This window comes from Scylla paramamosain, chromosome 30 (genome assembly GCF_035594125.1).
Source record: "Scylla paramamosain isolate STU-SP2022 chromosome 30, ASM3559412v1, whole genome shotgun sequence".
Taxonomy (NCBI): domain Eukaryota; kingdom Metazoa; phylum Arthropoda; class Malacostraca; order Decapoda; family Portunidae; genus Scylla; species Scylla paramamosain.
The window spans coordinates 9,626,894-9,649,114 of record NC_087180.1 but is presented as its reverse complement, the minus strand read 5'-3'; the positions used below and the strand labels follow the sequence as shown (position 1 = coordinate 9,649,114).

Sequence of the window (22,221 nt, the reverse complement as noted above, 5' to 3'; positions counted from 1 at the left end):
GGATTTGCGTGTTAGGTTGAAGGATTTTTCTTTTTTATTTATCGATTTATTTTACATATATGCTTGGTTTGATCTTTTCAGGATTTTTGCTTTTTTTTTATTGTATTTTGTTAGTCTCGCTTTTATTTATTTATTTATTCTTTTTGGTGTTGCATACTTTTTTTTTTTTTTTTTTTACATTTTAGGTTAGTGTGTGTGTGTGTGTGCGCGTGTGTGTTTCACGCGTGATATCAGTACGCCGTCAGAGCTAGAGTGCATAAACCTTGATTGATTTTCTTTGCAAAGCGTCTTTTTCTTTTTCTATATATTTTTTTGCGGGATTGGGCGTGTACATACGTTTGATAGAGGACGATGCTGTATAAATGCCGTATGTAATTATTTGGGTCCATCCCATTCTTTTTGCATCATATTTTTTTTCCTACCCATAGCGAGAGGCAAGACCTGAGGTGTGGAAAGGAGCAGCGCTGGGAAGGGTGCTGGTGTGGTGAAGTTGCTGCCTTACTTTTGGTCAGCGTGCATTGCAATTAACTTGTCTTTCGTAGAATAAGTGTGGTAATAACTAAACGAGACAACTAGGTAGAGGTTTGCATGAAATAAATCACCTCAGTAACCAGCGAAACACTCGTTATCTGGGTAGTAGTTGCTTAACTCCGTTTTCTTGAAAGGCACATCCCGTTTTCTAATTTGTGAATGTATACGCACGTTTCATAGCGCATGATACACGAATGACAAATAGAGGTCTTTCTGAACTTCTTAAATCGCCCAGTCATTTGTATATAAGTATGGGAACTTCATGAGCTTCTCGCTCTAGGGAACTACGTATTGTCCGAAGCGCCGATTAGTCTCATCCAAGCAAATCCGACACGTTTTCATCTCACACCTTTTTTCCCATCTTATTCGCGGTACTGTTTGCTGTCTGCTGATTCCACTCCTCCCAGCCGTCCCAAGTCAAGCATCAGCTCTTCATCTAAGCTTTTACAAATTTTATAATACCACTTAAGCTTCAGGTTATTGTTTATATAGCCCAAATGTACCCATACTTCCGAGGAATCCGCCAGCAACGCCACCTGCCGGATAGTTGTCTAGCAGGCAGGCAGTAGTCGGTGGGCATCGAGTGCTGTGGTGTGCTCATCAGTGTCAACATTCAGTTTCTCTTGTTTCGTGAGTGTTTTACCGTGACCGTGGCGGCGTGACGTCTCGGTGCCGTCCACGGGCGGCACTGGAGCACCGAGGGAAGAGTAAGTGTTGTTTCGTTGTCATATTTCAGGGTTTGTTTTAGGTTGGCTAACTGAGGGACGGGGCGGCTGGCATGTGTGTGCCACTCTTGCGTTGTGTTGCTTGTACCGCCCAGTTACTATTCCTTGCCTGTTTATTGTGTCGTTTAACCTTCCCTTGTGGTGGTAGTGAGTGGCAAGACTAAAAATTGCTGACAAGGAAAACTAGTGATAAACTACGAGAAGGAGGCGGTTGTTAGTGTTCAGCTGCCTGACCTGCTATATACTCCTCTTTTTAAGGCCATAAATGTATCAGAGTTCATAGTTTTTGTAATATAAATCGTAATGACAGCATGAGAACGCTCTTTGTAAGGTCAATTAAGCTCTAATATAAAATAACACGAGTGGCACACCCCACATCCGCGGCGGGTGTAGCTCACGCAGCGCTGCCAGGGGGAGCACCATTCACTAGGCAGGGGGTGTGCGAAATGGCTGGTAGTGGTAAATCCGCTTTGTCCACAGACCAAAAAGAAACTGGCTTGAAACGAAAAACTTACAACTATCAGTATCGTTGTCGATTTGAGGATAATTCAAATTCGTAGGAGAAGCATGAAGATTACTACGTAGAGTACTGCGTTGTGTATTGAAAGCTGTTTAGGGGACATGAGAGGTATTGATATCATCCTTAATATTACTTAGAGAGGGACATAATAAGCACGGGCAACTCATCTGTAAGCCAGCGGGAAGATACACCACGAACTGATCACCATTAAAGGAGAGCGGGAATGAGTGAGGGTGCAGGCGCGTGGTGGTCACAGGCGACGAGTCTCTTTCACCATCTCTTTACTCTCCCTCTTCCCTCGTCCACACGCTGGCCCTCATAAATACTCGGCACGCTTCACCACCGCCCCTCATCACCCCCGGCACTTGTCCTTCCCCCCCATCCCTCTCCCCCAGCCGTCCAAAGGGTGCACATGAGCGGCATTCAGGCCTCCAGGTGCACAGGAGCAGTACGTCAGCAGTAAGCAATGGCCAGTGTTTGAGGTCAATGCGAGTCAGGAAGTGAATGAGTGGTGTTAGTTCCCGTGTTGTGTTCCCCCTTGCCTCTCCTCTCCCCATGCACCTCGCCGCTACCTTCTCTCTCTCTCTCTCTCTCTCTCTCTCTCTCTCTCTCTCTCTCTCTCTCTCTCTCTCTCTCTCTCTCTCTCTCTCTCTCTCTCTCTCTCTCTCTACCCTTTTCGCTCTCCATCTCTGTCCTTAATCCCTTCTTCTCTTTTCCTTTCTCCCTTCCCTCTTTTCTCCCCTTTTTCTTCACTTCATCCTTTACCTCTTCCCTCTCCCGTTTCTCTCCTCTCCTTTCTCTCACTCTCCTGCCAAAACGTCACCACTGCTAGTTCCCCCTCCCCCGTCCACCACCATCCCTTCCTCCCCTCCTACTCTCCTCGCTCTTTCCCGCTTGCCCCGTCGCCTGCACCTAAACACGAGCACGCCCCACCCCGCCTCGCATCTGCCCCGCCCGCCGTCACGCCCGCCGCCCGCGACGCCCCGCTGGGTGGAGGAAGACCCGTGAATGGGAGGTGTTTTGTGAATGGCGTGGATGGAGGGACCAGTGTGTGGGGATGCGACGGAAGTGATCAGCTGACCCCGTTATGATTGACTGCCTATGTCTGTGTGTGTCTGTGTGTATGGATGGATGGATGGATGTATGGGTGTGTATGGCTCTCTCCTCCTCCTCCTCCTCCTACTACTACTACTACTACTACACACGCACAATCATTCGATATCAGAACTTTTCCACAATCTTTTTTTTCTGTCCGCAAAAAAAAAAAAAAAAAAAGCCCGCTAATAGTCCTCCCCCTAAAAGCAAAATAATGAGTAACAAAGAGCCAGTTGAGGTTTGGAGGCTCCTTGAAACCTATCCCATTAGTTTCCCCAAGACAAGGCATTACAAGAGTGGCTGACCTACTCGTAAACATAGATGCAAAAGACACGTTTTCTAATTTCCACATCACGTATTAGCTTGAATAAACCTGACTCTTAATCAACATGTTGCCGCCCTATACTTAACTTCCATCACCTTTTGCGTGGAGGAAAACCATGACTCACGAGAAGCCTGGGCCATCAATTAACACATGTTCAAGTCAGCTGGGTTTAGATTCTCCCCCACCACACACGTTAGGACCATATGTGCATGTACATTAACTGTGTGAAAGGTGTTAAATACCCTCGAGGAATGAGAGAGAGAGAGAGAGAGAGAGAGAGAGAGAGAGAGAGAGAGAGAGAGAGAGAGAGAGAGAGAGAGAGTGCCATGACGGAGGGAGGAAGGGCCGGGCACTCACACGCTGAAAAAGAGGGGAGGAAAGGAAATGGATAGCCAGGTGTCACTGAAGGTGTGAGAAAAACGCTAAGCTCTGTGGACAACGAAATATTTATGCGACCTGGAAATTCTTTCATCCCTTCCCTTTTTCCCTCCCTTTCTCTCTGTCCCCATCCATCTCCCTGTCTGATCGTCCTCCTCCCTGTGACAGAGTGAGCGAGTGTGAGAGTCAGTCATCACTCCCACACCCCAGCACAGAGAGAGAGAGAGAGAGAGAGAGAGAGAGAGAGAGAGAGAGAGAGAGAGAGAGAGAGAGAGAGATTTTAAGGTAGAAAAACGTGAAGTGAAAATAAGATGACAACACGTTAGACAAAACATCTTAATTTTTGTCACTGTGAAAGTGTGTGTGTGTGTGTGTGTGTGTGTGTGTGTGACGGGGGGCATTCGTGTGTGCGGCATAAGTGTGCGTGTGTACACCAAAGTGGAGAGGGCGTGTCCGGTGGCGCGGCGTGGAGGAGGAGGAGGAGGAGGAGGAGGGAGAGAGGGAGGGGGAGGAGGAGAGGCTTCCAGGCACCACGCTACACTTCACACTCACGTATAGACAATGGAGCAGTAATGAGATGTGGGAGGAGGAAGGGGAAGGGGGAGGTGCTGGGTAGGGAGTGGAACGAGTGGGGAGGGAATGGGGAGGCATGAGAGAGGGGAAGAGGAGAAAGGAGAGCTGAGCGTGAGGAGGTGGAGAGTAAATGCGTGAGGGAGGGAGAGAGGGGGAGTTAACGATGATGGAGGGAGAAGAGGAGGAGGAGGAGGAGAGGAGGGAAACACGAGATTGAGTTTTCTTCCCTGTCGGTGTAATGAGGTGATTAGCGCCTTGTTTGAGGAGGTGGTACAAGGTCACAGGTCTTCCCTCGTGAGCAGCGCAATTCAGTCATCATCACATAATAGATCCGGAACCAGGAACACAAATCGGTGACAAGAACAGAACTGTGGGCCCTTACGAGGCGGAATGTGCTATTACTCCATGGGGGATTGTGCCTCTTAATCTATTTAGTATTGTACATAATTTCAGCCATTAGAAAATAACCTTTCACTAGTGAGGTTAGAGTAAATTGGGTTATAATTATCGTTGGTGATTAACTAGAATTGATATTTATCTCTTTAATTAAAAATATGATACTAAACTTGGTACAGATATTTACGTACACGTGTAGTATAAAAAATAAATGAAAATAAATACGTATATAAATGAAATAAACATTAAAAATATATACGGTAATCCTAAGCTTAGTTCAAATGTTTATAATGTCTAGAAATGAATTGATTAATGAACTGGTGGTATGCTGATGGAGGGTTAAGTACAGGGTCCTTACTAGGTACTGGTGGGTATAGTTGGTGGCTACTGGGAGGCGTTGACGAGTACTGGTGTTAGGTGCTTAACAAGGCCATTCGCCAGACACTAGGCCGCTGAATTAGAAGCGAGATTACATTACAATTTTTTTCATATGTTTGCAGTTGCCGAGATACTGCTTGTGGAATGGTACTTAGTGGGTAACAGTTAAAGAGTATAGTGAACTGAAAATGAGAAAAAAAGGTAGTAGTATCATTTAACAAATTCACTCTTAGTACTGAACGAGTAATAGTTAGAGCATAGTCAAATAAAGGTGAAAAATACTGTGAGTTACTATTATCATTTAAGAGCTTCATTAGTTTGTCTCAGCTAGTCATAGTACTTCATTCGTCTGTTGCACAAGCTCTGAGTCAATAAATATGTGACCTGGCAGACTGTAAAATGCTGGTTCACATTACCGATAACTCTCTGATCATCATAACACGCTACTTTATTATGATAACCGAGATATTGGTAATTACTTGTGTACTTTAGTCACTACTTACTAATGAAGGCAGACTTTAATAAGTGGCTTTAAAATACCTCATACATGAACTTTACGTACTTCCGTTTATTTGTAGAGAAAATGCGAAAATACACCTCTCTCTCTCTCTCTCTCTCTCTCTCTCTCTCTCTCTCTCTCTCTCTCTCTCTCTCTCTCTCTCTCTCTCTCTCTCTCTCTCTCTCTCTCTCTCTCTCTCTCTCTCTCTCCACCCTGATACTAATGCTGCACTGAAACCAAGAACTAGCCAATAGACTCATTACCTACCTGTTTAATCCCCCTCCGAGAGTTGACTAATTAGTACTCGCTCACCTGTCATCACCCCACAACCCACCTGGCGAGAAAAAAGGGAAGGGAAAAAAACAGACACAATGATCCCGGGAAAAAAGGGAAAAAAGGGAAGGAGGGATATAATGCAGAGGAAGCCAGTAAAGGTTACCCTAAATAACAGAGGTATGACGGTCCGGGAGGAAGGGAAGGGAAGGGAAGGAAGGGGCAAGGATGAAGGGGAGGAAAGGGGAAAAAGAAAGAAGGAAAATCATTCACAAGAGGAAGTATTCACCGTACTTGTGGGCATTGAGAGATGTGGTGGTGGTGGTGGTGGTGGTGGTGGTTATTTCTACTTTTTTTTCTGGTTTATTCTCTCTCTCTCTCTCTCTCTCTCTCTCTCTCTCTCTCTCTCTCTCTCTCTCTCTCTCTCTCTCTCTCTCTCTCTCTCTCTCTCTCTCTCTCTCTCATTGTTTAAAGTCGTCTTCTTCTTCTTCTTTTCTTTTTCTTTTTCTTCTTCTTCTTCTTCTTCTTCTTCTTCTTCTTCTTCTTCTTCTTCTTCTTGTTCTTGTTCTTTTTCTTTTTCTTCTTCCTCTCCTCTTCTGCGTCTTACTTCCGTTCCTTTACTTCTCATTTACCTCTTCATCCTTAGCACTATCCTCACCCTATCTCCCTTCTACTCTTCCTTCTTCCTCCTCCTCCATTATTACCACCTCAGCAAATCACCCCAACACACACACACACACACACACACACACACACACACACACAGACAGTCATCCCCGGGTCCATTTACCGCCGCGCGTCCAGCCTTGCGTCGCCTCGTGAGCCGCGACCACCGCCGGACAATAGCGAGGGTCAGACACGTGCTGCCGACAGGAGACCGCGGCGACTCACCCACTTCCGGCGGCGAGGCAGTGGCGGCGGCGGCAGCGGCGGCGGTGTAACACTGATTATTATTACAGTGTCCGCCGCGCCCTCTCTGCTCCCGTCCGCCCCGTCCTGTGCTAATGGCGCCGTGTCGTTATTTATGTTCCACGGCCAGTCTGAGGGTGGGTGAGCCTCCTCCTGCTCCTCCTCCGTGGGTCGATATTATGCAATGACGTGGGTTCAGTTCATTGGTGTCTGTTGGTGTATGGGTGGATGGGTGTGTTGGCGGGTGGATGGGTGTATGAGTCTATACGTAGATGGATGGATGTGTGTTTGTATGGGTGGGTGGTTGGATGGGTTGTATGGGTAGGTGAATGTTTGGGTGTATAGGTGGGTAGGTGTCACGGGTTGTATAGTTGTACGAGTATGTATGGGCATGTAGGTGGGTGGACGCTAGTCAAGGGTTGTATGGGTAAGTGTCAGGGATTGTATGGGAGTCTAAGATTATATGGGTGGCTGGGTTGGTGTTTAGGGAGGAGTTGTATGTTGTATGGGTGAGTGTCAGAGTTTGTATTGGTGGGTGTATTAAGGATGTGGGGGTAGGATGGTAGGATGTTTACAAGGAAAGCTTGGAGTATTGTCTTAAGGGGTTCTAAAGGAGAAGGAGGAAGAGGATAAAAAGAAAAGGATTGTAATAGATTATGAGAGTTCGTGTCTTGCTCCAAAGACGAGAAAAATAAGATGGAAGAGGAGAAAGGATTGGGGAAACAATAATAAGAAGAAAAAGAGACTTGATAAGTTATGTGTCGTCCATTAGGGCTGTAAGTATTAGAAGAAGAAGAGGAGAATAAGAAGAGAAAGAGGATGAAAAGCATAAGAAGAGGAAAAGAAGAAGAATGGCTTGGTATAGTGAATGTTATGTGTGTAAAGAGACTTCTAAAGGAGGTGAAGGAGGGGAAAGGAGAAAGAATCAGAGGAGGAAGAAGAGGATAAGAAGAGGAGAAAGAGGAGAATAGGCAAGGGTCTAGTAAATTAGTGTAAACACATATACTTAAAAGAAAATCTGTTACGGAGGGCTGTGTAATTTAGCCCGCCGCGTTGTTCAATAAAGCCAAGTTATTCTTAGCATTTACTAACCAGACTATCTGTTCTTTTCTTGTGGCCATAAAAACACCCACGTTCGGCCTTGCGTTCCCCGGTGCATACATAACGCCCGTAGAATACCGGCATGGCGGTGTACGTATATGCGCTGCCCTCGATAATAAACGCACACGAGGGTTCCTATCGCCACTCACGCTTTCCTCGACACGAACACGAAGCGGCGATGAGAAATACGGTGTAATAACATGCACGGGCGTCGTATGAAAGCAGGCAACCGGCATTAAAAGGTCCGCCAATGTGATTTTCTACGGGAAATTACCCTTTTTGTCAATACGTATCAATCTATTCATTTATCTATTATCTATCTGCCTGAGTAACGCCCGCGCGACCCCCGTTGCCTCGCTACCGCACCGGAAGTGACCGGAAGTTCGTTGCTGAGCGGCGGGGGTGACGCAGGTGGCCGCTGCTGCCTGACTCACTGACCTGCTGACCCGCTCACCTGGCTGACTCGTGACCCTGCATTGACTGCCGCCACGCTCACTGACTCCCTGGCCTGCTGACTGACTGACGTGCTGACTTGCTGAACTGTCTACTCACTAGTTGACTGCGTGACTGACTTTTGTATTGACTTACTGAGTAATCCATTGGCTCCCTGACTGACTTTGTGATTTACTGACTTAAGAGCTCTCTGATTGACTGACGTGCTGACTCGCTGGATGATCTCGCCACTTGACTGATTTCCTGACTGGTATTCTATAAACTGAATTTGGTGTTTTTACTGAATTATTACCTCTGGATCAGCTGATTTTCCATTGGACTGACTGGTTCATTCTATTGCGTCTGTTACAAAGTTGTTTAATGAATTACTGTTGACTGATAAGTATTGACTGTTACATGAATAATTTGAATGAGTTTATCTTAAAGTGATATTATTTTTTTTTTTTTTTTATTTATTGACTTGAGAGGATTAGAATCTTGGTTGTTGTTCCTTTGTTTTTCTGTTTGTTCCTTTGTTTTTCTGTCTCAATTTTCCCTCCATCACTCCCATTTTTCCCCCCTCCCTCCCTCCCTCCCTCCCTTTCATCCTCCCATTCTTCCTCCTAACGTCTTTATCTATCGCTATCAATCTAGTTCATCATTCACTCACACTAATCCATCCATTCTCTCTCTCTCTCTCTCTCTCTCTCTCTCTCTCTCTCTTCTCTCTCTCTCTCTCTCTCTCTCTCTCTCTCTCTCTCTTACTCCAACCTAACCACCTCTCCTCACTCTCTCTCTCTCTCTCTCTCTCTCTCTCTCTCTCTCTCTCTCTCTCTCTCTCTTACTCCAACCTAACCACCTCTCCTCACATTTTTCCTCCATCTAATCTCTCACTTGCTACCCTCACCCTCTCCCTCACTCTCTGCCCCTCTCCCCTCACCGCACCTCGCCGCCCTTCCTCGTGTCCAGCCCACACACCTGCGCCTCGCTCGCCAGGTGTGTGACTCTTGCCTTCGAATCGATGTCACTGATTGTGTTTCCTGATTGTGCGGTCTGATTGTGTCGCGATTATCCTGATTCACGTGGGTCCAGGTGATGGCAGGGGGAGGGGAGGAAGAGGGGAATGAGAGGGCAGTGGGAGGAGTGAGGGAACGAGGAGAGGGCAGTGAGAGGAGTAAGGGGACGAGGAGAGATCAGAGGGAGGAGAAGGTTTAAGGACTAGCTAGAAAGGGATGCAAGATTCGTGGGTAAAGAGAAGTGAGAGGAAAGTAAGATTAAGGAAGTGAGAGGGGAAATAAAGTGAGAGGAGGAGGGAGTGAGGGCACGAGGAAAGATCTGAGGGGAAAGTGAGAGGATTGTTGAGAGAGAGATGCAAGATTCGTAGGTACAGAAAAGTGAGAGGAGAGTAAGAGTATGGAAGTGAGAGGGGAAATGAAGTAATGGAGAGAAAAAAGTGGGTGTGTAGAGACTGAGAGGAGAGTGAGAGGGGAATGTCGGGATATAGAAAGAAAATGTGATAAAAGAGAAAAATAGGTGTTTGAAAAGGGTACACGCTGAAGGAAATACAGTAAGATGCAGAGAGCGAGAGAAAGAGAGAAAGAGAAGAGTGAGAGAGAAATGTAAAAAAAAAAATGAGAGAGGGGAAATATATGGATGTTAAAATAGGAAAAGGAAGAATAATGGATGTCAACAGAAATAAAAAAAGAAATTGTCATTAATTTTTCCAAAGGTACAGGGAAATAGTTAAAGGGCTTAGAGAGAGAGAGAGAGAGAGAGAGAGAGAGAGAGAGAGAGAGAGAGAGAGAGAGAGAGAGAGAGAGGAGGAGGGAGGGGTGCTTGTCCACTTACAGTTATCTGTCAGCCAGGACCTAATCACACAACGGCGGCTCTTTTAATCGATAATCATCTATGGTCACACCTATCCTCTCTCTCTCTCTCTCTCTCTCTCTCTCTCTCTCTCTCTCTCTCTCTCTCTCTCTCTCTCTCTCTCTCTCTCTCTCTCTCTCTCTCTCGTTAGCCTCAACTCACGTCTACACCAGTTTAGTTTTGTTTATTCTTTCATTGACAGGTTTCTTTATTCATTCATATTCAAAAGATGCATTGAAACCCGAATCTTACATCATCATAACACTCATCGTAATAAAACACATAACTAGTAATATTAAGGTGAAAAAAAAAAAGTATAACAGAAAACGATAACTTTACCTCAGTTACCCCTTTAACTGCTTCGTTTTTGTTTCACCCGTTTTCTGTTTATTACGCGAGGAACTATAGAAACTCGCGGAAAATCCCTCATCTTGTAGAATAATACTTCACTGGTGGGATAACAGATAGAAACAAGGCTTTTGTAGGTACTTTGGGGTCATTTACTTACTTTTTATGGAATTTAAGATGCTTAGTGACTTAATTTAATGGGTTTTTAAGTGTATTTATCTCGGTTTTCTTTCTCTTTCACCTGGTCTTTGTCCTCGCCAGTCTCACGCCGAAATAATAGACAGAAGCAAGACATATATAGATAATTTTAACTTATTTACATATTCTATAGATAATTTTGACTTGTTTACATACTCTTGTGTTAACTTAAGATGCTTAGTGATTTAATTTAATAGATTTCTCTCGCTACCCTGGTTCTCTTCCTCTCCTGTCTCACTCCAAAATAAGAGACAGAAACAAGGCTTTTATAGATACTAATGTCTGATTTATTTAATTTAGAGCTTAGTTAAGATGCTCAGTGCCTCTATTTATTTGTTTTTATATTTTTTCGCGTATTTCTTTCGGGTTTCTTTTCGTCGTTTCCATGGTTTTCGTGCTCGTCCTCGCAGTCAGATTAACAAACAAACAAGGCTTACGTAGATAATTTCCACATATTTACTTAATTTTGGATTAATTTAAGAGGCTGTCACTTTATTTAAGCTATTTCAGGTGCATTGTTCTCGATCTTCTCACTGTTGTTCCCTTGCTTCTCGTTCTTGTCGGAATAACAGATAAAAGGTAGACTATAGGTTGATAATTTTGACCAATTTACTTTTCGGTTAAGTTAAGAGGCTAAGTCAGTTTATTTAATCGATTTTCCTGGTGTATTTCTCTCGCTTTTCTCTTCCTCGTTCCCTGGTTCTCCTCCTCGCAGCCTCATGCCGGAATGATAAACAGAAACAGGATATATATAGATACATGGAACTTGCTTATTTACTTTTAGGTCAAGTTAAGAAGCTAAGTCACTTTATTTAGTCGAATTTTCAGGTGTATTTCTCTTGCATTTTTCTCGCTGGATAAAAAAAAAAAGACTCATAGATAATTTTGATTTACTTACTCTTTGGTTAAGTTAATGAGGCTAATTTACCTTATTTAATCGATTTTCAGGTGTATTTCTCTCGGTTTTTTATCTTCCTCCTTCCCCTGGTTCTCCTCACATATATATGAATACCTATGACTTAATTACTTACTTTTGATTTGAGTGAAGAGGCTAATTCACTTTATTTAATAGATTTCCCACATGTATTTCTCTCGCTTTTCTCTCTTCCCTCGCTCCCTTAGTTCTCGTCCTTTGAGTCTCACGCCGGAATAACAACAAGGGCGTAAACTTGACTCCCGCCGGAGGTGAGGAATGGCCCGGACAGCTGCCCCGCCACTTTTGCCGGCCATTGATTTTTCTGAAGTGATTTTCCGGCCAAGTGGCAACAGCGGACGGCACGAAGCGAGTCGGAAATGGCGACTAAATTTGGCGGAACTCGCTAAACTGTCGGTAAAAAGAATACAAATGAGCTGCTACCGAGGCTATGAATAATGTGCGAGGGAAGGAAGAGGACGAGGAAGAGAACGAGGAAGAGGAGGAGGAGGAGGAAGAGGCTGGACCCAGAGGAAGAGGAAGAGGAAGATTACATAAAAGGGACATGATTGCACATAGGGAAGGAAATAACATCACATAATAAAGGAATTGCACAGGAGATTGAATCCTAAATACTTTACTGGTTTAAGAGTTTCAGATCCCACAAAAAAGAGACAGAGCCTATAAATGAAAATAAAGTCATGTTATAAAATATTCGATTCCTTTAAAAAGACTCACAGTAACAGAATGTGGAGTGAAGTGATTAAAGTGCCAAGAGTGAGATAAGGAGAGAAACCGTACATTAATTGGTGTCTAGATAAGATAAGAAAGATAAATGATAACAAGATTCACCTTTACAGCCCCGAGAGAGAGAGAGAGAGAGAGAGAGAGAGAGAGAGAGAGAGAGAGAGAGAGAGCAGGTGAGGGGATATGGGAATCAATAAAGGTCGTACAGCAAAGAGCAGGTGGACAGAACATACCTATTCTCTCTCTCTCTCTCTCTCTCTCTCTCTCTCTCTCTCTCTCTCTCTCTCTCTCTCTCTCTCTCTCTCTCTCTCTCTCTCTCTCTCTCTCTCTCTCTCTCTCTCTCTCTCCCGTTTTCTTAACGTCACCAAATTCACCTTTTTCTAAACAATAACAAAAAAAGTAAGAGGTGAGCGGAGGCCTTCACGTTCAGCCTTGCTAATAGTCAACCTCGATCAACATTTCAACGCGTCCCTGAATAAAAAAGAAAAAAAGAAAAATGAACCAAAAAAAATCGGGAAATGGCGTCCTGATTTGCTCTAAGTCTGCCATGCATGTTTGCTAATTTTCCTCAAAATTTTACGCGGATCAATGCAATAGTTCTTTAGGAAAGGTCTCTCTCTCTCTCTCTCTCTCTCTCTCTCTCTCTCTCTCTCTCTCTCTCTCTCTCTCTCTCTCTGGCAGTAAGCACCCGCAAAAAATCAGCGAGGCAGGTCCTTTCACAAACATCAAAGTCAACCAGGCGGTGGACACACATCATACTGCAAGGCTCATTATATTACCTGATTTCTCTTATTATAAACGAATACACACCACGGAAGCCTTTCTCCTCCTTATCCTCCTCCTCCTTTACTACGTTGCTACCCCTCCTCCTCCTCCTCCTCCTCCTTCTCCTCCTCCTCTTCGTACTAGTCACACTACTTATCCACCTCGTTCTTGTCCTCCTCCTCCTCTTTCTCCTCCTCCTCCTCCTTCGTCTTCTCGCCCCTTTAGCCCACAAATACAAGGCTGGTAGTGAGTGCATATAACTTAATTTTCACCGATATGATTATAGGTTCCCTCGTGCAGTGCTGTGATGGACGAGCCTCGCATGCAGAATACTATAATGAAGGCGTGTAACTGCGACAGATTATCACGGTCCGCCGCCTCCCAGTCGTTTGCCATGCACCAGTGAGGCAGTGGTGGTGGTGGGTAAGGCATCCAATAGACGTTTAGGGACTGTAACTCACCTTGTGTCTTTGTATTTTGGCTCAGATCAAAGCGTGTTTTTACGGAATATCTTAATGGATTGATTATGCTCGATGGATGGGCGAGTGTCAGAGAGGGAGAGTGAGAGAAGAGGAGAGACGGTTGTTCTGTGTGTGTGTGTGTGTGTGTGTGTGTGTGTGTGTGTGTGCGTGCGTGCTTTCATATATGCGTTTTAGTTAGTGCTTTCATGTTTGTATTATTATTATTATTATTTCCTCAAGTACTGTATTCGATTTTATATTTATGAATCTCTCTCTCTCTCTCTCTCTCTCTCTCTCTCTCTCTCTCTCTCTCTCTCTCTCTCTCTCTCTCTCTCTCTCTCTCTCTCTCTCTCTCTCTCTCAATACATCTACTTCGTACCTGAAATATATATTTACATACACACGTTTCTTCATATTTGTTGCTTTTCGCCATTCAATACCTGTCTGCATAAACTCTCTCTCTCTCTCTCTCTCTCTCTCTCTCTCTCTCTCTCTCCTCTCTCTCTCTCTCTCTCTCTCTCTCTCTCTCTCTCTCTCTGTAACACATGTTTTCTCTTTGCTACCAAGGGCGGCGCGCCGCAGACGGGTGGTAATCGCCGATGCATTATTAACGCTTCTATAATCCATGGGTGTAAGTCACATACGAGGTGAAAAAAAAAGTCACGTAACAGCCACCAAGTCCAACAACATCTCGTCTCTTTTATCCTCCTCCTCTTCTTCTTCCTCCTCCTCCTCCTCCTCCTCCTCCTCCTCCTCCTCCTCCTCCTCCTCCTCCTCCTCCTCCTCCTCTTCGCCTTTCATGTCTCCCTTCATGGCCGTTTTCTTCCTCCGTTCATTTATCATTTATTGGCAGTAAAATTATCATTATACCAGTCCTCGTTTTTCATCGTGCGTTACCGTGCTTTGTGTTTTTTTCTCTCTCACCAATCTCTCTATTCTATTCTATTATAATCCGTTTTCTTTCGTTCGTTTTCGTTTCGTTATTTCGATTTTTTTTTGTCCAGTTTTGGTTTATTCTTCCTGTTCTCGTTTGTTTAAAGCTTCTGTCTTCGTGTTTCTTGTTCCTTTTTCATTCCTTTCGTTTTTTATTCCTTTCGTTATATTTATGTTTCTTTCTTACCAACTTCGTGCTTTCCTTCCTTTTTATTTTCTTTTTTCTTCGTCTTTACATGTCTCGGTTTTTTATTTCCTTATTGCCTACGTGCTTCTTTTTCTGCCCTGGTTTATTAGAACAGGTGTGTGGAGCAAAGTGAGGCGGGCGGGAGAGAGAGGGACAGGTGTGGAGAATAACAGAGTGCACGAGAGACAGGCAGGAAGAAATATGGCCGGTAAATGACGTATTGAAAGCAATGAAGAAAATTACAGAACCTTGAGAAAGTTGCATGAGAATACACGTAGAAAGGAAGAGAAGTAGATTTGAGAGTAGCAGAACAGATGTAGACACGAATATCAGAGAGAGAGAGAGAGAGAGAGAGAGAGAGAGAGAGAGAGAGAGAGAGAGAGGTTTATGAAGACAGGTGAAAAGAGAAACAGGTGTACGTATTTCAAGGTCGACTTTGACATGTATGAGGTAAATATGTATAGAGAGGGAAACGTGCAAAAGAGGGGGAGAGAGGCAGAGGGAGAGCGTGAGTCAGGGGGTCGTGAGTGGAGGCAGTAAGGAGAAGACAAGTCAGTCATCTCACATCTGGACTCTGTTTCACTAGAATAGTCAATTTGGTGAGGCGTAACCAGCGTGCTAGGGATGCCAGATTGAAGAGTAGGGCGGGGACACACACACACACGAACACACGAACACACACGAACACACACCCGGGAATGAACTCGCACACAGGCAGGCACACACACACGTACCTGCATACATACATGATAGAGCCAGCACCGTCACCACGCCGCGGTACCATAAAGATAAGCAGTACGCGAACCATCTTATTATGCGGCGGTACATTATATGACGAGTACATGAGGTTTTTTCCCCCGTCTCCACATCCTAAGGTTACATACCAGTCGACGCCACACCTTATTTTGTCTGCCTGTCTGTCTCTCTCGTCACTCCTAGTTTTGTTCGCATAAATGTTAACTTTATACATGTGCCTCATCCGTATTTGTATGGGGCACGGTTCTCATATATTGCAAGGTTCTTCTTACACGACCTCATTAAGGAGGATGTTATAAAAAAAAAACTTCATCTCATCAACTCCCCTCCTTTAATTGACTGCCTTTAACCTCTCACGCTCCTCACAGTGTTGTATCTCTTCCTATCTTTTATCTTGTTTGCACTGTTGCTGTTTTGAATTTCCCATCTGCATGCCTCTGAGCCTTTTATTTATTTATTTACTTATTTATTTATCTATTTATTTATTATTTTTGTGCCCTTAAACCTGCCTCTCTCGTGTAAGAAAGGAATTTAATCAAACACTACGAAACACTATCAAAACATTACCAAAGCACCACGACTTTCTCTCTACGACACATCACACTCCATATCACATCACACAAGACTCCACCTTACCACATCCCATCCCATCACACCACACGCCAGAACACATCACCACCCAGCACCGCACATCACCACACATTACCAAACATCACCACCCAGCACCACCTAAATCATACATCACCACACACCACCACGCAGCACCGCACACCACACATCACATCACCCTTCATTTAATTAACCCGTGCAAGGCGACTAACACCTGTCGTGTATTTCCTTCATAATAAAAACCCAGTAATTAATCGTGCCTGGCCGAGGATAGCCATTAAATGCATCGAAGCGCGCATGTCATTTTTATCTGACACCCTTGGATTGGCTAAATGCTGCCTCTGAACAGCTTTGAAACCATCATTTACATTCCTGTCGTGAACGTGTAGACAAAAAGAACGTGATTTCAGTTCATGTTAAGTCACGGCTCGCCTCCATTTCCTCCGCCTTATTGACGAGACCCATTCACTCCACATCAGCTAGCCAGAATGTAATTACGTATTGACTGGTCCTCATATCTATACCTTTCCCTCGTATCTACCTGTGCACGACCCATCTGAGGGCCTCCAGGGGTGCTTGAGGCTCTAAGGAAGGATGATGAGCCCTTATCGAATGTTGTAAAGTGGTCTGATTAGATAGATATGAAAGGAGAAGGTAGATGATGGTATTATTTAGTGGTGAAATTACCTAATTCAAGAAACGAAGGTGATTGTTAGAGAGAGAGAGAGAGAGAGAGAGAGAGAGAGAGAGAGAGAGAGAGAGAGAGAGAGAGAGAGAGAGAGAGAGAGAGAGAGAGAGAGGAGAGAGAGACAGAAAAAAAAAACAATACTCATAATGCTAATGATAATAAAAGAAAATAAAGATAGAATAAATGAACTACACTAAAGACAAGAAAATTCATCTGAAGAATTTTACACAAAAACTACAATAAAGAAGAGAGTTTGTAAACAGAAATAATTCACAGCAGCCCAATAACCAGTCAAAAAAAAAAAAAGTAAAAAAGAAAAAGAAAAAAAGAAAACAAGCAGTAAAGGAGAGAGAGAGAGAGAGAAAACGAAAATGAAAGAGTTAGAAAGAGAGAGCGGAAAAAAAAAGACTAACACGGAGGAAAAATCAAAGGGAGAACGATAAGAAATAAGAAGCATTGCACTGATGAAGAAAAAAAAAAAAAGGAAAAAAAACTAATAGCATACCCACACAATCACGTGTAGTTTAAATTGATACTACCGCGTACGTGTGTGTGTGTGTGTGTGTGTGTGTGTGTGTGTGTGTGTGTGTGGGCACGATAACTTCCCTAGTACGCAGCCATCAGTACTGCTCCTATCGCTTCTATCTATCGGCTAAGTAATTTGTGGGTCGGAACGTATTAGGCGTCAATACTATTTATTGTAGCGCAGGTATTGAGCAGCACACCTGTCCCACCGGCAAGGCGCAATTAGGAAGGATACAAGAAATATACACCTGGATTTAGAGGGATGGAGTCTCAGTCTCTCTCTCTCTCTCTCTCTCTCTCTCTCTCTCTCTCTCTCTCTCTCTCTCTCTCTCTCTCTCTCTCGATATTTTTGTTTGAATTGTTTTGTTTTTTCTTCTTTTATTTACCTTTTTAGTGTTTTGTTCTTTTTTCCGTTCTTATTCTCCGGCTTTTTTATTTTTTTCTTCATTTCCTTTGTTCGTTCTCCTTTTCCTCCTCCTCATCTTACGGTATCCTTTATTTCTTGTCTTTTTTTTTCAGTATATATTTGATTTATATTTCTTGTTTTCCTTAATCTTATTTCTTTTACATTTTCCTTCATTCCTTACTTGCACTTTTCTTGCTTCATCTCACAAACATTCCTTCATCAATCATGTTTACTTTCTTTCTGCAATGTGCTTCTCTCCCTTCTCTCTTCACTTTTTTAAAAATTTTATCGTTTTCTTTTCGCCTCTTTGTTCATCTTATTATTTCTTTTTCAATACTCGTCTCCTTCAGTTTCTTTTTCTTTCACTCGTTCGTCTCCCTCTTTTCGCTCTTCACTTTTCCTTTTCCAGCTCCATTTTCCATATCTATCTACATTGTTTCTTCAGTCTTTTATTTTGTAGCTTGCACTCTTCCCATTCCTCAATTTCCATGCTTTATCTTCCTCCTCCTTAAATATTCTCCATCCTAATATCTTGTTTGTATTTCACTCTTTCAGTCTTTCCTTCCTACCATTCATCTTTTTTTTTTTTTTCTCCAATGCCTCCCTTCCTTCTCTTTTTCCTCCTCCTTAGATTCTCCATACCAATATCATGTTTTTCTTTCATTCCTTCCATTCAGTCTTCCTGCCTACCTCCTTCCTACCCTCCCTTCTTTATCTCAGTTTACCTTTTTCTCTCTTATTCTCTTTATCCTCCTCGTTTTTATATTCTCCAAACCAATATCGCGTTTTTCTTCCATTCCCTCCACTTGCTAATTCTCCTCTCCTTCCTATCCTCCTCCTTTATCTTACATTACCATTTCTCCCTGTCCCCCACACATCTTCCTCCTTCTCGTACACACTTAACCAATATCTTGTTTTTCTTTCACACCTTCCATTCATTCATCCTCCCTCCCTACCTCCCTCCTTCCCCCACTCCCTTCTACCCTCCCTCCCCACGTTACCTTACTTTCCACCTCTCTCTGAATTTCTCCTTCCGAGCACGAAGTTTCCCCGAATCTCGCTATAACCTTCTCGTGTAATCCGCCGTAAGCAAGAAATATCGTGATCATCTCCCGCCGAACGGTCCGAGGTAAGGCTCTTAGAAATCCGGGCTTTATGGGACCTACGGCGAGGCGGTGGTGTGTTGACATTCTATCGGGCGAGGAACAAGACGATTACATTGGGATCAGGAGGTGTGGATGGTGTGTGGTTATTGTGGTGGTGGTGAAGGGGGATGGAGGTGATCGCTGCGGCTGGTGTGGTGATTGCTGTGGTGATTGTTGTGGTGGTTTTGTGGGTTATTAAAGGTAGTAAGACTGGTGCCTTAGTGGTTTTTTATTTATTTATTTATTCCAGGTGTTTGTATGTGTGTGTGTGTGTGTGCGTGCGTGCGTGGGAGGGGAGGGTTAAGGGTACAGGTAAAGGAAGCTCAGGTGTGATGGCTGTGGTTAATGTGGTTGATGGGCGTGCAGGTGACATGCTGGGGGGGCAGGTAGGTACACGGTGATCACTGTCAGGTGTGGTTGGTGCCGCAATGTGATACAGGTATGGTTAATGTGGGTAATGAGGCATGAACAGGTGTGTGGGGGTTGATTTTGTTGTTGTTTTGTTGTTGTTGTTGTTGTTGTTGTTGTTTTTGGGCGGTGATGGTGGTGACTGTGGTGGAAATAGTTGATGTGGTACATGGATAGTAGTGATAGTAGTGGCGATAATAGTGATGGTCTTAGTACAAAAACTAACAAAGGGTATTCACAAAACACATAACTACGGCAAAAAATGACAAGCCTAGCACTGAGAGACAAATACACAATAGCATCTTAACTATAAAGAAGCTTAAACATAGGCAAGAACAACTGAAACAAAATATGAGAAAAGGGGAAGAATTAGAGGAGGAGATATAGACATGATAATGAGAGATAAGATGAGAAGAAATGTCACGGTAGAAGATAAGTTGTGGAGGGGTATGGTAGATAAGGTGAAGAAGGAAGTAAGAATAAAAGGTAGATAAAGGGAGAAGGTGATAGGAAGCAAGAAGGCAAGTCAGAGAGAGAGAGAGAGAGAGAGAGAGAGAGAGAGAGAGAGAGAGAGAGAGAGAGAGAGAGAGAGAGAGGAGAGAGAGAGAGAGAGAGAGAGAGAGAGAGAGAGATGGCTAAAGGGGAAGGAGGACCAGAAAAAAAAAAGGCAGGTAAAATAATCAGATACAGAGAGGAGACAGATGATGGGACAGGTAATGAGAGGAGGCAGGTAAGAGGGAGGTGGGCTAGGGGGAGGCAGGCAATGGGAGGCACGTATGGGCTGTGTATGGGGGAAGGCGCCCTTGATCGCGATATTTGATGGAGCGGAAATGACGGCAGGTGAGTAAAGGTGAGTGGCAGTGGTGGTGGTGGTGGTGGTGGTGGTGAGGACGCCATGACACTCACCCCTGCACGAGGACACGGGGAGGAGGGGGAAAGGGAGAGCAGAGGTTTATTTCATAGCATCATCACCATCATCATCATCATCATCATCATCATCATCATCATCATCATCATTCTCAGTATCAGTAAAATTATCATCAGTATCATCATTATCACTCAGTATCATCATCATTACCACCATCACTACTACCCAAACATCATCACTATCACTTGTACTCTCTCCACCATCATCACCATCGATTTTATTTTGTTTATTCATGCATTTATTATTTTATTCATCTCTTTATTCATTTATTCATGTATTTATATTTATTTTCCGCAGTGGTATCTTATGTAACTCTTCTCTTCCTGTGTAGTTCAATTGTAGTTTATATTTTTCCTATTTTATTTGAATATTATGTGCATGTAATATCATTTCATCACTTTTACCATTACTTCACCACCACCACCACCATCATCACCACAACCAAAGCATTACTACTTATCGCCATTTATTTCATCACCATCATCACCACAAAGCCTCACCACTATCACCACTACTTTCATCACCATCATCATCATTACAGCCAAAGCTTCACAAATACTTTCACCACCATCACCACCAAAATCTATCTCACTTTTAATAACAAATCACCACCACCAGAGCTACAATCACCACAGCGTAATCACCACCATCACCACCACAACTACATGCCCAAGTTACGCATAAATTCCTGTACTGACTTCATTGACTATTACCACCACCACTACTACTACTACCACTACTACCACAATTACTACTGTTATGCTTCTTTACGTTCAGTGATTGCTAGTTCTAACCATACATCACTAACCATCACGAATACACGCCTATTACCACTACCAGTAGATACTATAACACCCATCACCACCACCACTACCACCACTACCACTAATACTACCACTATTTTCAACAAATTAGCAACAGTTTGCTACATACACCATACCAATCATCATCACTATTACCATTTTAAACCACAATTAATCAAAATTCATCATAGCAACCACCTACGTCATCATTACTAGCACAATTTTAAATTACAATTCACCATAATTCACCACACCAACTATAGTCCTTACCACAAAACAACACTTCTAACCACAGTCAAACACAGGTCACCACAACGACCATTAGTCACCACACTACCACGCCGTTCAGCCACAAGTAACGACAATTTCAGCCACCACAAAACCAACATTTTCAACCACGATCACAGCTCACCACACCAACCTTACCAAGTTATCACCACCATCACCATCACCATCACCACTCCGTCACAATCACTCACCACCAGATCCATTCACTCCCCACCACTGTCACCACCACCACCAAGAACCATCTAATAACAATCATGTATGTCTATCTGAGCCATTGAATTCACCACTACTATCACCACCACCACCACCACCACCACCACCAATGCATACAATATTCCCCGTCGTACAAACAGAGAGGCAACAATTGGTTTATATTCATCCCTAGCGTGTGTGGATCCCGTCTGAGGTTATTGAGTGGTGGTAGGGAGGTGATGGGGGTTTAAATTCACCAGGTAAAGCCCCACGAAAACCCAGGTAAAGGTGAGGTGAGGTTAGGTTTCAGCGGCCCACCTGTAAAAGTCACCTGCAGAAGCCGTGACTTTAACTTTGTGGTCATCCCGTGTAATGTGGACTAATTAACTGTAGGTGGAGGTGGTGATGGTGGAGGAGGGGGGCGGTAAAAGTGGTGGAGGTGGAGAAAGAGGAATATGGTAGTTGGAGAAAGATATGAAAGGTGGGGAAAGTGGAGGAGAAGGAGGAGGAAAAGAAAGGGGAAGAATGATGATTATGATGTTGATGATGATGATGATGATGAAGAAGAACAGGAAGAAGAAGAAGAAGAACAGGAAGAAGAAGAAGAAGAAGAAGAAGAAGAAGAACAGGAAGAAGAAGAAGAAGAAGAAGAAGAAGAAGAAGAAGAAGATAAATGAAAAGAAACAAATAATGAAAAGAAAAAGAAAAACGAAAACAAAAAAAGAAAAATGAAAAGAAAAGAAAGGAAAAGAAGAAGAGGAAGAAAAAGGAGAAGAAGAAAAATGAAAAGAAACAAAGGAAAGAAGGAAAAAGAAAAGAGGAAAAAGAAGAAAAAGGACAAGAAAAAATAAAAAGAAAAAAGAAAAGGAAAAGAGGAAAAAGGAGAAATAAAAAAACAAAAGGAAAAGAAGAAAAAAAAG

The 22,221-nt window shown here is 43.5% G+C and overlaps 1 long non-coding RNA gene across 1 annotated transcript in view; it reads left to right on the top strand.

The window, feature by feature from the left end:
• The first annotated feature begins 440 nt into the window (after window positions 1-440).
• LOC135116060 (uncharacterized) overlaps window positions 441-22,221 on the top strand; it is a 52,740-nt gene continuing 30,959 nt past the window's right edge. The window contains exon 1 of the long non-coding RNA XR_010276156.1: window positions 441-1,238. This is a non-coding gene — a long non-coding RNA (uncharacterized LOC135116060). The remainder of the gene's footprint in view (window positions 1,239-22,221) is intronic.